Source organism: Capra hircus, chromosome 1 (genome assembly GCF_001704415.2).
Source record: "Capra hircus breed San Clemente chromosome 1, ASM170441v1, whole genome shotgun sequence".
NCBI lineage: Eukaryota > Metazoa > Chordata > Mammalia > Artiodactyla > Bovidae > Capra > Capra hircus.
In genome coordinates this window covers 44,808,185-44,820,606 of record NC_030808.1, presented here as the reverse complement: position 1 = coordinate 44,820,606, position 12,422 = coordinate 44,808,185, and positions in this window count along the sequence as shown.

Here is a 12,422-nt window from a genome sequence, read left to right as displayed (position 1 = left end):
TCATCTTTCCTAGTGTCTCAGATGGTAAGAATCTGCCTGCAATGTGGGAGATGAGGATTCAATCCCTGGGTTGGGAAGATCACCTGGAGATGGAAATGGCAACCTACTCTAGTATTCTTGCCTGGAGAATCCCAGGGATGGGGAAGCCTGGTGGGCTGCCGTCTATGGGGTCACACAGAGTCAGACACGACTGAAACGACTTAGCAGCTGCAGCAGCAGTGCCTCGGATGGTAAGAATCTGCCTGCAATGCAGGAGATGAGGATTCAATCCCTGGGTTGGGAAGATCTCCTGGAGATGGAAATGGCAACCCACTCTAGTACTCTTGCCTGGAGAATCCCATGGACAGAGGGGCCTGGCCCGCTACAGTCCATGGGGTCACAAAGAGTCAGACACAACTGAGTGACTAACCCTTTCACTTTTATCTCATCTTGTTATGCCCAGAGTCCGAGTCCCCAAAACTGAGAGAATAAGACGTCTACAGCAATGCAAAAGCATGAAGGGATTTTATTTCTAGCTCGAGCTAGGGCTCCAGCCACATCCAATGCAGTGGAGTGGAGCAAGGAGCCCCGAGCCTAGATTTACAGCAGTATTTATCGGTTTTAGAACAGAGAGTTGGCAAGGGCTGATTGGCTGCAGGAGTTTCCTAGTATTTACTAATTGGCTAATCTTTATTGGCTGCAGGGGGATGTCTTTTAGATCCTGATAAACTCAAATCAGGTTACGGGGGAGTATGCTGATTAGACAAGTCCTGGCATTCGTGGGGATGACCTCACTGGGCAATGACTCAGCCTTTCCTGTGAGTCCTACCTTAGTCCCTGAAGCCTATCATGGCATTTGTTAGGTCCCAACAATCTATAGGTCAACTATCCAGATGGGCGCTCTAGAAATTCATGAAGAAATCCCTAGACACAGAAATTTACATGTTGACATTTCCATAAAAGCATTTATTTCTATTGGTTATTGACAAATATTAATATAAAAAGTCATTAATTTATACCATATTAAGGTGACAAAGAAGGAAAGGAAAAGAACTACACAGGGATTGATTCATTCATTCACTGTATTCATGCAGACTTCACTCTAGGTTCTGGGGATAAAGCAGTGAACAAGAGAGGCAGGCTCCCTGCTCTCACACAGCTGACAGGGAGACCTGGATTTGTACTGACTTTGTCTCTGTTTTGCTCGGTGACTAGGGACAAGCTACATTAGCTTCTGAATCTCTGTTTCTTCACACTTTTTTTTAAAATAAGATTTTTCTCTTTATGTTTTAAAATTCATTTATTTTTGGCTGTGCTGGGTCTTTATTTCTGCATGCAGGCTTTCTCTCATTGCAGCCAGCAGGGGCTACTCTCCAGGTGTGATGGGCGGGTTTCTCTTTGCATGGCTTCTCTTGTTGCTGAGCACGGGCTCTATACACAGGGCCTTCAGTAGTTGCAGCACATGGGCACAGTAGTTGTGGCTGTGGGCCCTAGAGCATGAGCTCAGTAGTTGTGGCACACAGGGCTGCATTTTAAACAGCCTACTTGAGGCCTTTCCTTCCTGAAAATTTCTGTCCTAAAGTCATGGGGAGGACTGGTAGCCCAGAGCAGATGTTAGAATTCAACTGAATAAGGAGGGGATTTACAACAGGGGAGGGCAAAGGATGGGGAGAGCCTGGCATGAGATGTCAGACCCCAAACAGCGTGAATAAAGCATCCATGTGATAGGGAGAGGCAGCCTGGCATGAGGTATTAGAAGCAGGTGAGGAAGGTGTAAAGGTGAGAGACAGTCCCTTGTGGGAAATCAAAGCTAGAACAGAGAGAGGAGGGCAGTCCTTCAGAGACCAAGAGGGGTCAGGAAGACATCTTCATGGTGGGCTGATTGGTGTGGGAACTCAGACCCATGATTAGAGAGAAGGGTATCCATGCGGAGTGGCAGCCTGGAATAGGGAGTCAGATCCCAAGCAAGAGGAAAAGGGTGTCCACACATAGGTGGAGGTGGGGATAAAAATCAAAGGTTGGTTACATACAGGATGATCAAACTGGTGAATGTTTAAGAATAATCAGAGCCCATTTTCTTACTCTAGAAGAAGAGAGTTACAACAATGCAAAGGAATAAAACTTGAATTTCATAAGAATTTCAAAACAAGTAATCAGAAACATGGAGGAAAAAACCCCACAAAACTGCGTGCAATCAATTCTGAAGGAAGCAATATGCTCCAGGGAAAGTAGATGTCAGACAAACGCATAAAGGCAGTCATGACCTTCTCATCCAAAAGCTGAAAACTTATGACTACAACAAAGACGAGCATTTCAAAGAAAGTATATGATATTCTCTTTACGTTCTCAGTTGTTTCCAACTCTTTGTAACTCCATGGACTGTAGTTCACCAGGCTCCTCTGTCTATGGAATTTTCCAGGCAAGAATGATATTACTCATTTCTAATACCTGAACTAAATAATTTCCATTGCGTCTTAAACAGAACTATAGCATCAAATTTGAATTGGATTGTATGTCAATACAAACTCATGGGGTTTTTAATGTATTTTAATAATATATTTCAATATATATTTAATATATTTATATATAAATAACAGAATTAAACATAGATGTAAAGTCTGTTATACACAAAAATGTATATATTGCACATTCATGATATATAGTACACATTTACATACATACAGTCTCTAGCTCCAGACACTCATGGGGCCTAGAAGCAGTTATATCCCATTAGCAACAGGCACACCTAAAGCCCAGGTCCTGATTTCTAAACACAGTTTTCCATTGAAAGGAATACAGCTCCTTAGAAAAATGGCTAATTCCAAGACTGGGGCAGGAAAAGTCTAAGATGAGCCTAGAATATCTTAGACCAGAAAGAAAAAAGGTGTGCAAGGAATGATGGGTACATATTAAATGGATACAAACTTCAGCAGGAAGAGACTCCCTATTACCAAATTGGGGGTAATTTGAGCATCAAAACGAATGATATTTATAACATATTATAATCCATTAAGTAAAACAGGAAATCTACTGAATCTGAAACTCTGGGTGGGGCCCAGCAATCTGTGTTTTGACTTGTCCTCCAGCTTGATGCTCACAGATGTTTGGTAATCACTGTTTAGGGTGATTCTCCCAAAGGGGGAATCAAGTTGTGGTAAACTAGCAAATGGAGCCTATATTTTTGTCACATGTAAAACTACTATTCTGTATAATCTTATTCATTCATTCAACTAGATTTTTAATGAGTTGATACCCAGAAGTGGCAAGCAGTTCTGAAATCCCTTTTATTTCCTTACCATCTGGACTGTGACCTCAATGAATAGTTAAGTACATAGAAACCTGTTTACCTTACCTCCCATGGCATTGATGACAAAGGCCAGTCTCAACTTTCCCACCTGTTGTAACTTAGAGCTGAGCCTCTGAATTGTAAAATCTCCCAGTGGCATTAGCTACGCCTTAATTAGTGAAGTCTGAGCTATTGCTAACAGAGAAACCTTGAACTCACCTGTTTGTATATCTACTGAACCCTACCATCCTCTGTTTCTAACTGGTGTTCAATGGAGGACAGGAAAAAAAGGTATATAAAAAAAACTTCTCTGGGCCAAGAGAAAGTTACCCAGTCACTCCCCATGTTTCCTCTGTGCTTTCCTGTCTTACCTTGCTCTGTCTTTACTCATTAGGTGCCTCCTAGGTGTCCCAGATAGGATCTCAAGGGCTGATCGCTTCATAGAGGGAAGTACTTTGCTTATGACTAGTAGAAGTTTGTTGCTTATGAAACTCAAATGTATGTGGAAGATGCTGCACTCTGATTAACGTAACTCTGAGCTAACTTCTTCATACCCCAGAAGATGCAAGAAAAGTCACCCTTGAATTCTTATTAGTTTTAAATTCATTTCTTCATCTTGCTCCACAGAACCTCAATTTCTCCATCTATTCTGACCTGTTCCTTTTAAATTTCTTTCCTGTTTTCTCCTCTTCTTTTTCTTCTCTTTTTCATCCCCTATGTGTGAGCTGATGCAGGTACATGGTCAAGATTCAAAGCAGAGAGAAATGGTCTGCTATGGGTTAGGTTAAGAACCAGTGTGGGGAAATAGTGTGGGAATAATTTTATTCTTTTCCTTCTAGAAAGTCTGATTCAGGTGAAAGGCAAAAGACAAGAGCTTCAGCCAGATAACACTCAGTTCAGTTCAGTTCAGTCGCTCAGTCGTGTTCGACTCTTTGCGACCCCATGAATCGCAGCATGCCAGGCCCCTGTCCATCACCAATTCCCGGAGTTCATTAAGACTCACGTCCATCGAGTCAGTGATGCCATCCAGCCATCTCATCCACTGTCGCCCCCTTCTCCTTCTGCCTCCAATTCCTCCCAGCATCAGAGTTTTTTCCAATGAGTCAACTCTTCACATAAGGTGGCCAAAGTACGGGAGCTTCAGCTTTAGCATCAATCCTTCCAAAGAAATCCCAGGGCTGATCTCCTTCAGAATGGACTGGTTGGATCTCCTTGCAGTCCAAGGGACTCTCAAGAGTCTTCTCCAACACCACAGTTCAAAAGTATCTATTCTTCAGCATTCAGCCTTCTTCACAGTCCAACTCTCACATCCATACATGACCACAGGAAAAACCATAGCTTTGACTAGACGGACCTTAGTTGGCAGGGTAATGTCTCTGCTTTTGAATATGCTATCTAGGTTGCTCATAACTTTCCTTCCAAGGAGTAAGCATCTTTTAATTTCATGGCTGCAATCACCATTTGCAGTGATTTTGGAGCCCAGAAAAATAAAGTCTGACACTGTTTCCACTGTTTCCCCATCTATTTCCCATGAAGCGATGGGACCTGATACCATGTTCTTAGTTTTCTGAATGTTGAGCTTTAAGACAACTTTTTCGCTCTTGTCCTTCACTTTCATCAAGAGGCTTTTTAGTTTCTCTTCACTTTCTGCCATAAGGGTGGTGTCATCTGCATATCTGAGGTTATTGATATTTCTCCCGGCAATCTTGACTCCAGCTTGTGCTTCTCCCAGTCCAGCGTTTCTCATGATGTACTCTGCATAGAAGTTAAATAAGCAGGGTGACAATAGACAGCCTTGAGGTGCTCCTTTTCCTATTTGGAATCAGTCTGTTGTTCCATGTCCAGTTCTAACTGTTGCTTCCTGGCCTGCATACAGATTTCTCAAGAGGCAGGTTAGGTGGTCTGGTATTCCCATCTCTCTCAGAATTTTCCACAGTTTATTGTGATCCACACAGTCAAATGCTTTGGCATAGTCAATAAAGGAGAAATAGATGTTTTTCTGGAACTCTCTTGCTTTTTCCATGATCCAGCGGATGTTGGCAATTTGATCTCTGGTTCCTCTGCCTTTTCTAAAATCAGCTTGAACATCTGGAAGTTCACAGTTCACGTATTGCTGAAGCCTGGCTTGGAGAATTTTGAGCATTACTTTACTAGCATGTGAGATGAGTACAATTGTGCGGTAGTTTGAGTATTCTTTGGCATTGCCTTTCTTTGGAATTGGAATGAAAACTGACCTTTTCCAGTCCTGTGGCCACTGCTGAGTTTTCCAAATTTGCTGGCATATTGAGTGCAGCACTTTCACAGCATCATCTTTCAGGATTTGGAATAGCTCAACTGGAATTCCATCACCTCCACTAGCTTTGTTTGTAGTGATGCTTTCTAAGGCCCACTTGACTTCACATTTCAAGATGTCTGGCTCTAGGTGAGTGATCACACCATCGTGATTATCTGGGTCATGAAGATCCTTTTTGTACAGTTCTTCTGTGTATCTTGCCACTCTTCTTAATATCTTCTGCTTCTGTTAGGTCCGTACCATTTCTGTCCTTTGTCGAGCCCATCTTTGCATGAAATGTTCCCTTGGTATCTCTAATTTTCTTGAAGAGATCTCTAGTCTTTCCCATTCTGTTCTTTTCCTCTATTTCTTTGCATTGATTGCTGAAGAAGGCTTTCTTATCTCTTCTTGCTATTCTTTGGAACTCTGCATTCAGATGCTTATATCTTTCCTTTTCTCCTTTGCTTTTTGCCTCTCTTGTTTTCACAGCTATTTGTAAGGCCTCCCCAGACAGCCATTTTGCTTTTTTGCATTTCTTTTCCATGAGGATGGTCTTGATCCCTGTCTCCTGTACAATGTCACGAACCTCATTCCATAGTTCATCAAGCACTCTGTCTATCAGATAACAGTAGTCCCATGTAAATGCTAGTCCTCAAAAATAATTGTATGGATAGTATAAAGTGTTAAGCTTAGTTGAGGCAAGATGAGTTAATATTTTTAATGTCCTGTGTCAAATAGTACTATAATTTATACCTTAACAATGTTCTAGATCCTTAATCTCGCCATTAGTATAATTATTTTACAGAAATCATTGGCACAAACATCAGTTTCCATTGTTGGGTAACTGGATGTTCCAAAGCTTAGTGATTTAAAACACAACCATTTCAGTTCAGTTCAGTTCAGTCATTCAGTCGTGTCTGACTCTTTGCGACCCCATGAACCACAGCACGTCAGGCCTCCCGGTCCATCACCAACTCCCAGAGTCCACCCACACCCATGTCCATCGAGTCGATGATACCATCCAACCATTTCATCCTCTGTCATCACCTTTTCCTCCTGCCCTCAGTCTTTCCCAGCTTCGGGGTCTTTATCATTTACTTGCTTATAATCAGGTAATTTGGGCAGGACTCAGCAACGGTGGCTTTGCTCCGCATGATCATGTAGCCGAGTCATCTGGAAGTTTCACAGGACCTTCAAGGATCCAAGCTGACCTTTCTCACATGTCTGGGATCTCAGCTGAAATAACCAGAGAGGCCAACTGCCTCTCCTTGAAGACTTCCCAACAGAACAGCCTTGTCTTCTTCACATTCAGGCTGCGTTCTAAGACATCAGCAGGGTAAACTGCAAGGCCAGGTTAAGTGTAAGGCCATAATTTACCACATATGCTCTTACCACATTCTGTTGGTAAGAGAAAATCATAAGGCCTGTCCAGATTCACTGTTGGAGGGAGCCACAAAAAGGCATGAATACCAGGAGACAGAATTCCCTGGTAACTATGAAGTTTCATGTTATGTGTAAACAAAGCTAGGTCTTGGCACCCTCTTGTTGGTCAAACATTATTCTAGATGTTTCTGTGAAGGTAGTTTTAGATGAGATCAATGCTTTCAGCTGTAAACGTTGAGTAAAGTGGATTACCTTCATCCAAGTAGTTGAAGACCTCAATGAAAAACAGTGACTTCCACTGAAGAGGGAATTCTGCCATCAGACCACCTTTGAACTCAAACTGCACCATCATCTCTTTTGAAGTGGCCTTTCCAGCCTGCTTTCTTAAAATCTTAGGAACTCAACCTGCAGATTTTGGGCTTGACAACCTTCATAATGAGTCAGTCTTTTAAAATATATAAATTATATATATATGCAAATGTGCACACATAAACACATATGTATGGATAAATTAGGAGCCTGAGATTAAAATATATATACTATTGTATATAAAATAGACAATTGACAAGTACCTACTATGTAGCACAGGAATATATACTCAATATCTTGCAATAAACTATTATTAAAGACAATGTAAAAAAAGAATATATTTATATACATATACTGAATCACTTTGCTGTATACCTGATACTAACACAACATTGTAAATAACTATATTTCAATAAAAATTTATTTAATTACATACATATATATCTTATTGGTTCTGCTTCTGGAGAACTTTGGCTAATACAGAAGTAACTTGCAACGAACACTATGAATTTTCAGGGTAGGGACTGTAATCCCCAGATAGCTTAATAATAGTGCATGGTACTCAAGGAGTTTGTGATCTAGTTAGACAACAGACATATAAAGAATTAGAGAATACCAAAGATAATAATGCAGAAGTAACTTGCTGATAAATGATTTACTCTCCAAGTGTAAACTCCCCATACCTGAGGAATGTTGAACAAAAAGCCTAGTTAAAGAAACCTGTCAACCTGAATGAGGCCATTAAAGAAAAGCATAAATGTATAACCAAGCCAACTTGTCAGCAGTTTTCCCAGTAAGAACAACATATTTAATGGCTGGTAATAAAATATAGATCATATTTTCATATCTGGGATGTCTAACCTTCAGCATGCCATTTCCCAGCTCAAATGCGTGTCTTATTTTGAAGTCCAAAACATTAAACTTAAAACTAATGTTAGAGTCCAGTACTCTAACACTAACATGTAGTAGTTTTCTATGGCTGCTGTAACAAAGTACCACAAATGGAGCGGCTTAACAGAAATTTATGGTCTCATAGGTCAGGTAGCTTAGAAGTCCAAGATCAACTTATTGGTGGGGTCATGCTCCCTCCCTCTGAATGTGCCGGGAAAGAATCTGTTCCAGCCCTCTCTCCTTGTTTCTGGTGGTTTGCTGGCATCTCTCGCAGTCCTTGGCTCCCTATGTGTGTATCTTCGTCCAGATTCCTTTCTATATGGACATCAGTCTATTGGGATTGGGGGTTACCCTACTCCAGTATGACCTCATCTTAACTAAACTAATTACATCAACAACTGTATTTCCAAATAAGGCCACATTCTGAGGTGTGGAAGTTAGGACTTCAACATATGAAGTTGGGGAGATACAATTCAACCCATCACAATGGGTTAGAGTACTAATAAATTACAATCTAAGATACTTTTAAATAACTCAAGCTCTTCTAACAATGCTTGTGGTTTCATTTGTTACTTTGGTAAAGGAAGACCTCTTTTCAGATGTGAAAAATGGTATTTGGGCTTATGAGTTGTGTTTCCATGCTTTGCCACTAGAGGGTAGCATCATTGCTATTTTTTTTCTGCTGCTAAGTACTCCCCATTCATCCACAATGGGGACACATCAGATAAGAAGTAAATGTAGACACATTTCTCCAAGGGGTTAGGAGTAGGGAAAGTATCAGCTGGGAAGAATAGAGTGTCCTGATCATCCCTGTACTGGTGATTCTTCTCCTGGATTTTTGCTATGGACTGAATGTTGGTGTACCCTCAAAATTCATGTGTTGAAACTCTAATCCCAGTGTGATGGTATTTGGTGGCGAGGTCTTTGGGAAGCAATTAGGTCATCAGGGTGGAGCCCTCACGATGCGATTAATGCCTGTATAAGAAAGAAACTGGAGAGAGAGGACCTGTCTCTCGCACCAGGAAGTGGGCCATTTCCAGACACCAGATCTTCTGGTACCACCATCTTGGACTTCCCAGACTCCAGAATTGTGAGAAATAAACACTTGTTGTTTAAGTTACCCAGTTTATGGTGCTCTATAATAGCAACCCAAACTAAGATAATTCTGACCAGAATCAAATCACCAGTCATATTAGAACAGAAGCCAAAGTCTCTTCTCCTGAATGGACATTTGTGTGGAAAGCAGGGCTGGGAGACAACGGGCCTTAAGAATAAAGCAGGTCCCTTGAAGAAGGAACTGAGCCATTCACTGTGCATTCTTGAAGCTTCTTCAGTGGACAGAGCCCTCTCTCCCAGGGTCAGGAGATTTAAATCTCATCATGGGCTTGGCCACCAATTGACAGCACAATCTTAGACAAATCATTAAATCTGGTCTCAGAATCTTCACCTACAGACAAACATTGGGGGCCTGTTTCCTTTAAGCCACATTTTCGTTTGATTTTTCTCTCTCCTTCCTACTCCTCTAGCTCACCTTTCAATGCTACCCATTGAGAAACATTCCTTAGGTGCTACCATACGGACCAAAAAAAAAAAAAAAAAGTGTGGCTACCTTTAGGGAAGTACAAGCGCAGAGATAATTAGAGGACTGAACAGCCTATGGTCCTGTGCTGCTCTGGGCTCCATACTATAGGAATTTATAAACAGAAAAGGACGGCATGAAGCAGCAGAAAAGAAGAGCTCTGAACTGGGCCTTAAAGAATCTCCTGAAGTTAAGCTGCAAAGAAGAGGGAAGAGGCAGCAGTTAATACAACATAGACATGGAAATTAAAACAAGTTTTAGGGGTCCTGAACCCCTGTTACCAGTCTATGGTCTGTTAGGAACCAGGCAGCACAGCAAGGCTTCATCTGTATTTACAGCCACTCCCCATCACTCACACTACCGCCTGAGCTGATGGAAAGAAGCTCAGGCCTCCCCTTGCTTTTGCATTTATGGTGAGCGGCATAATTATTTCATTATATATCACAGCATAATAATAACAGAAATAAAGTGCACAATAAATGTAATGACTTGAGTCATCCCAAACCAACTCCCATTCCCTCGGGTCCATGGAAAAACTGTGTTCCACAAAACCAGTCCCTGGTGCCAAAATAAGTTGGGGATCACTGCTACAGGGGTTGTGTCGACAATATGAAATTCTATAACTAATACTGAAATAGATTCAAGCTGATTTTATTTTATTTAGGTGCAATTTTAGGCCATTTAAAGTTGACCTGAGGCACCAGGGGAACCTGAGTCAGTTTCTGAGCAGATGAGAGAATTGTTCCAACTTAAATTGCTAAGCCCCTTGGTTACTTGGCTGAGCTTATTTCTGTGTTTTAGAGCCTATATGTATTTTGGCTTCACACACAAATTATTAGGTGGGGATTATATTGGGCTCCATCCCATAGTTTCTTACTAAAAATCTTTAATTCTCCCTTTTGGACATTTGAAAACAGGCAGAACAACTCAAGTTTGTAAGAGGAACCAAGTAAGAGAGTCCTCCATTTTAACCTTTTGCATTAATCATACCAATTCCTCCCAAAATTTATACAAGCACTGAACAGAGAAGGATTGTCCTTGCTTTAAAGTATTAAAAGCTAAGAAATACTGACATCCAAGCTTGCTACTGCTGCTAAGTCGCTTCAGTCGTGTCCGACTCTGTGCGACCCCATAGACGGCAGCCCACCAGGCTCCCCCGTCCCTGGGATTCTCCAGGCAAGAACAGTGGAGTGGGTTGCCATTTCCTTCTCCAATGCATGAAAGGAAAAAGTGAAAGTGAAGTCGCTCAGTCGCGTCCGACTCTTCGTGACCTCATGGACTGCAGCCTACCAGGCTCCTCTGTCCATGGGATTTTCCCGGCAAGAGTACTGGAGTGGGGTGCCATTGCCTTCTCTGACATCCAAGCTTAGAGCTACTGAATTATCATTAAAGGAGGGTGACTTAGAAATCATTAGAATATCAACCTTAATATCTGTAAAAATAAAAAAAAATAGTCTCATCAGATAGGAAACATATGGGTTAAAAAGTGCAGGATTACATCAAGTTCAGAAATTTTTACACTTAGAAAGAAATACAGTTAATATCTTAAGAGGTAAAGAATAATGAAATTGTGTCAAATGATGTGACAATCTGGGCAGGGGCTGCAGGTTTTCATGAATAGGCAGAAAAGACAGGTAATTTTAAGTATGACTCCAGTTGGGCAAGCGCCTGCCCAGTGCTGCGCAAGTCTTAGAGACAGCCTGTGTGAAGGGCTTGATGTAAGGATTGTAAATAACAGGAATCAGCACATGCCATTAGGGTCACTGTCAAGAATCCTGCCCCATTCAGGGAAGAATTGATCAGGTTTGATCAGTCCTTAGTTGGGGAGCTAAGATCTCACATGCCTCACAGCCAAAAACCCAAAACATAAAACAGAAGCAATATTGTACCAAATTCAATAAATACTTAAAAAATGGTCCACATCCAAAAAAATATCTTTAAAAAAAAATAAAAAGAACCCCATCTCATTCAGTAGCTGGATCCTTTATCTCAACAAGCAGACTAGATGTTCCTGGTATCATTTGTCATAAACAAATCATCTCCTTAACAGTAAGTCTATTTTAACATGGAAAGAGTTGAGCTAAGCACAGAATTGAGAGGAATCATAATGTTGATATTTGTGCCCTAAGGAACTATGCATGTGCAGCATTTTAGGTATTTATAATTTTATAAATAATTTTATCCATGCAGATTAGTCTAAGTGCACTTCATAAGTGTGCAACTGACCAACAAATTTACGCTTTTGAGTTTCAGTTACAATCTCATTAAATTTATACAGAATTGGAATATTTAAGAAAACAAGTTTCACCACATTAATAAGCTTAACAAATCAGATTTGTTGTAATAACAATTTGAGGATATTTGTTGGTTAATTGAAGTGCTGAAGAATATAAAAATATTGAATTCATAAAAACAGTGAAGAAGTTTAAAGCGAAATCTAAGTAAGTTTAAAATCGTGCCCCAAACATTAAAGTCTTCTTAAAACTGAGTGTTAAATTTTTCTAGACTTAAAAATAGAATAATAATATGTATAAAATGAACTTAAGGCATAAGAATGTCTTATCTTTTTTCAGTTTTATTGGTTTGGTCCAGGAATCCAATCACTATTCTCTGTACATCTCTTGAAGCACCTCTCCAAACTTAAAGCAAACATCTCTCTTTATTGCCATTTATTTAGGAGAAGTTCTTTTTTATTATTTCGTGGATGTCCTCTATTCTCTCAA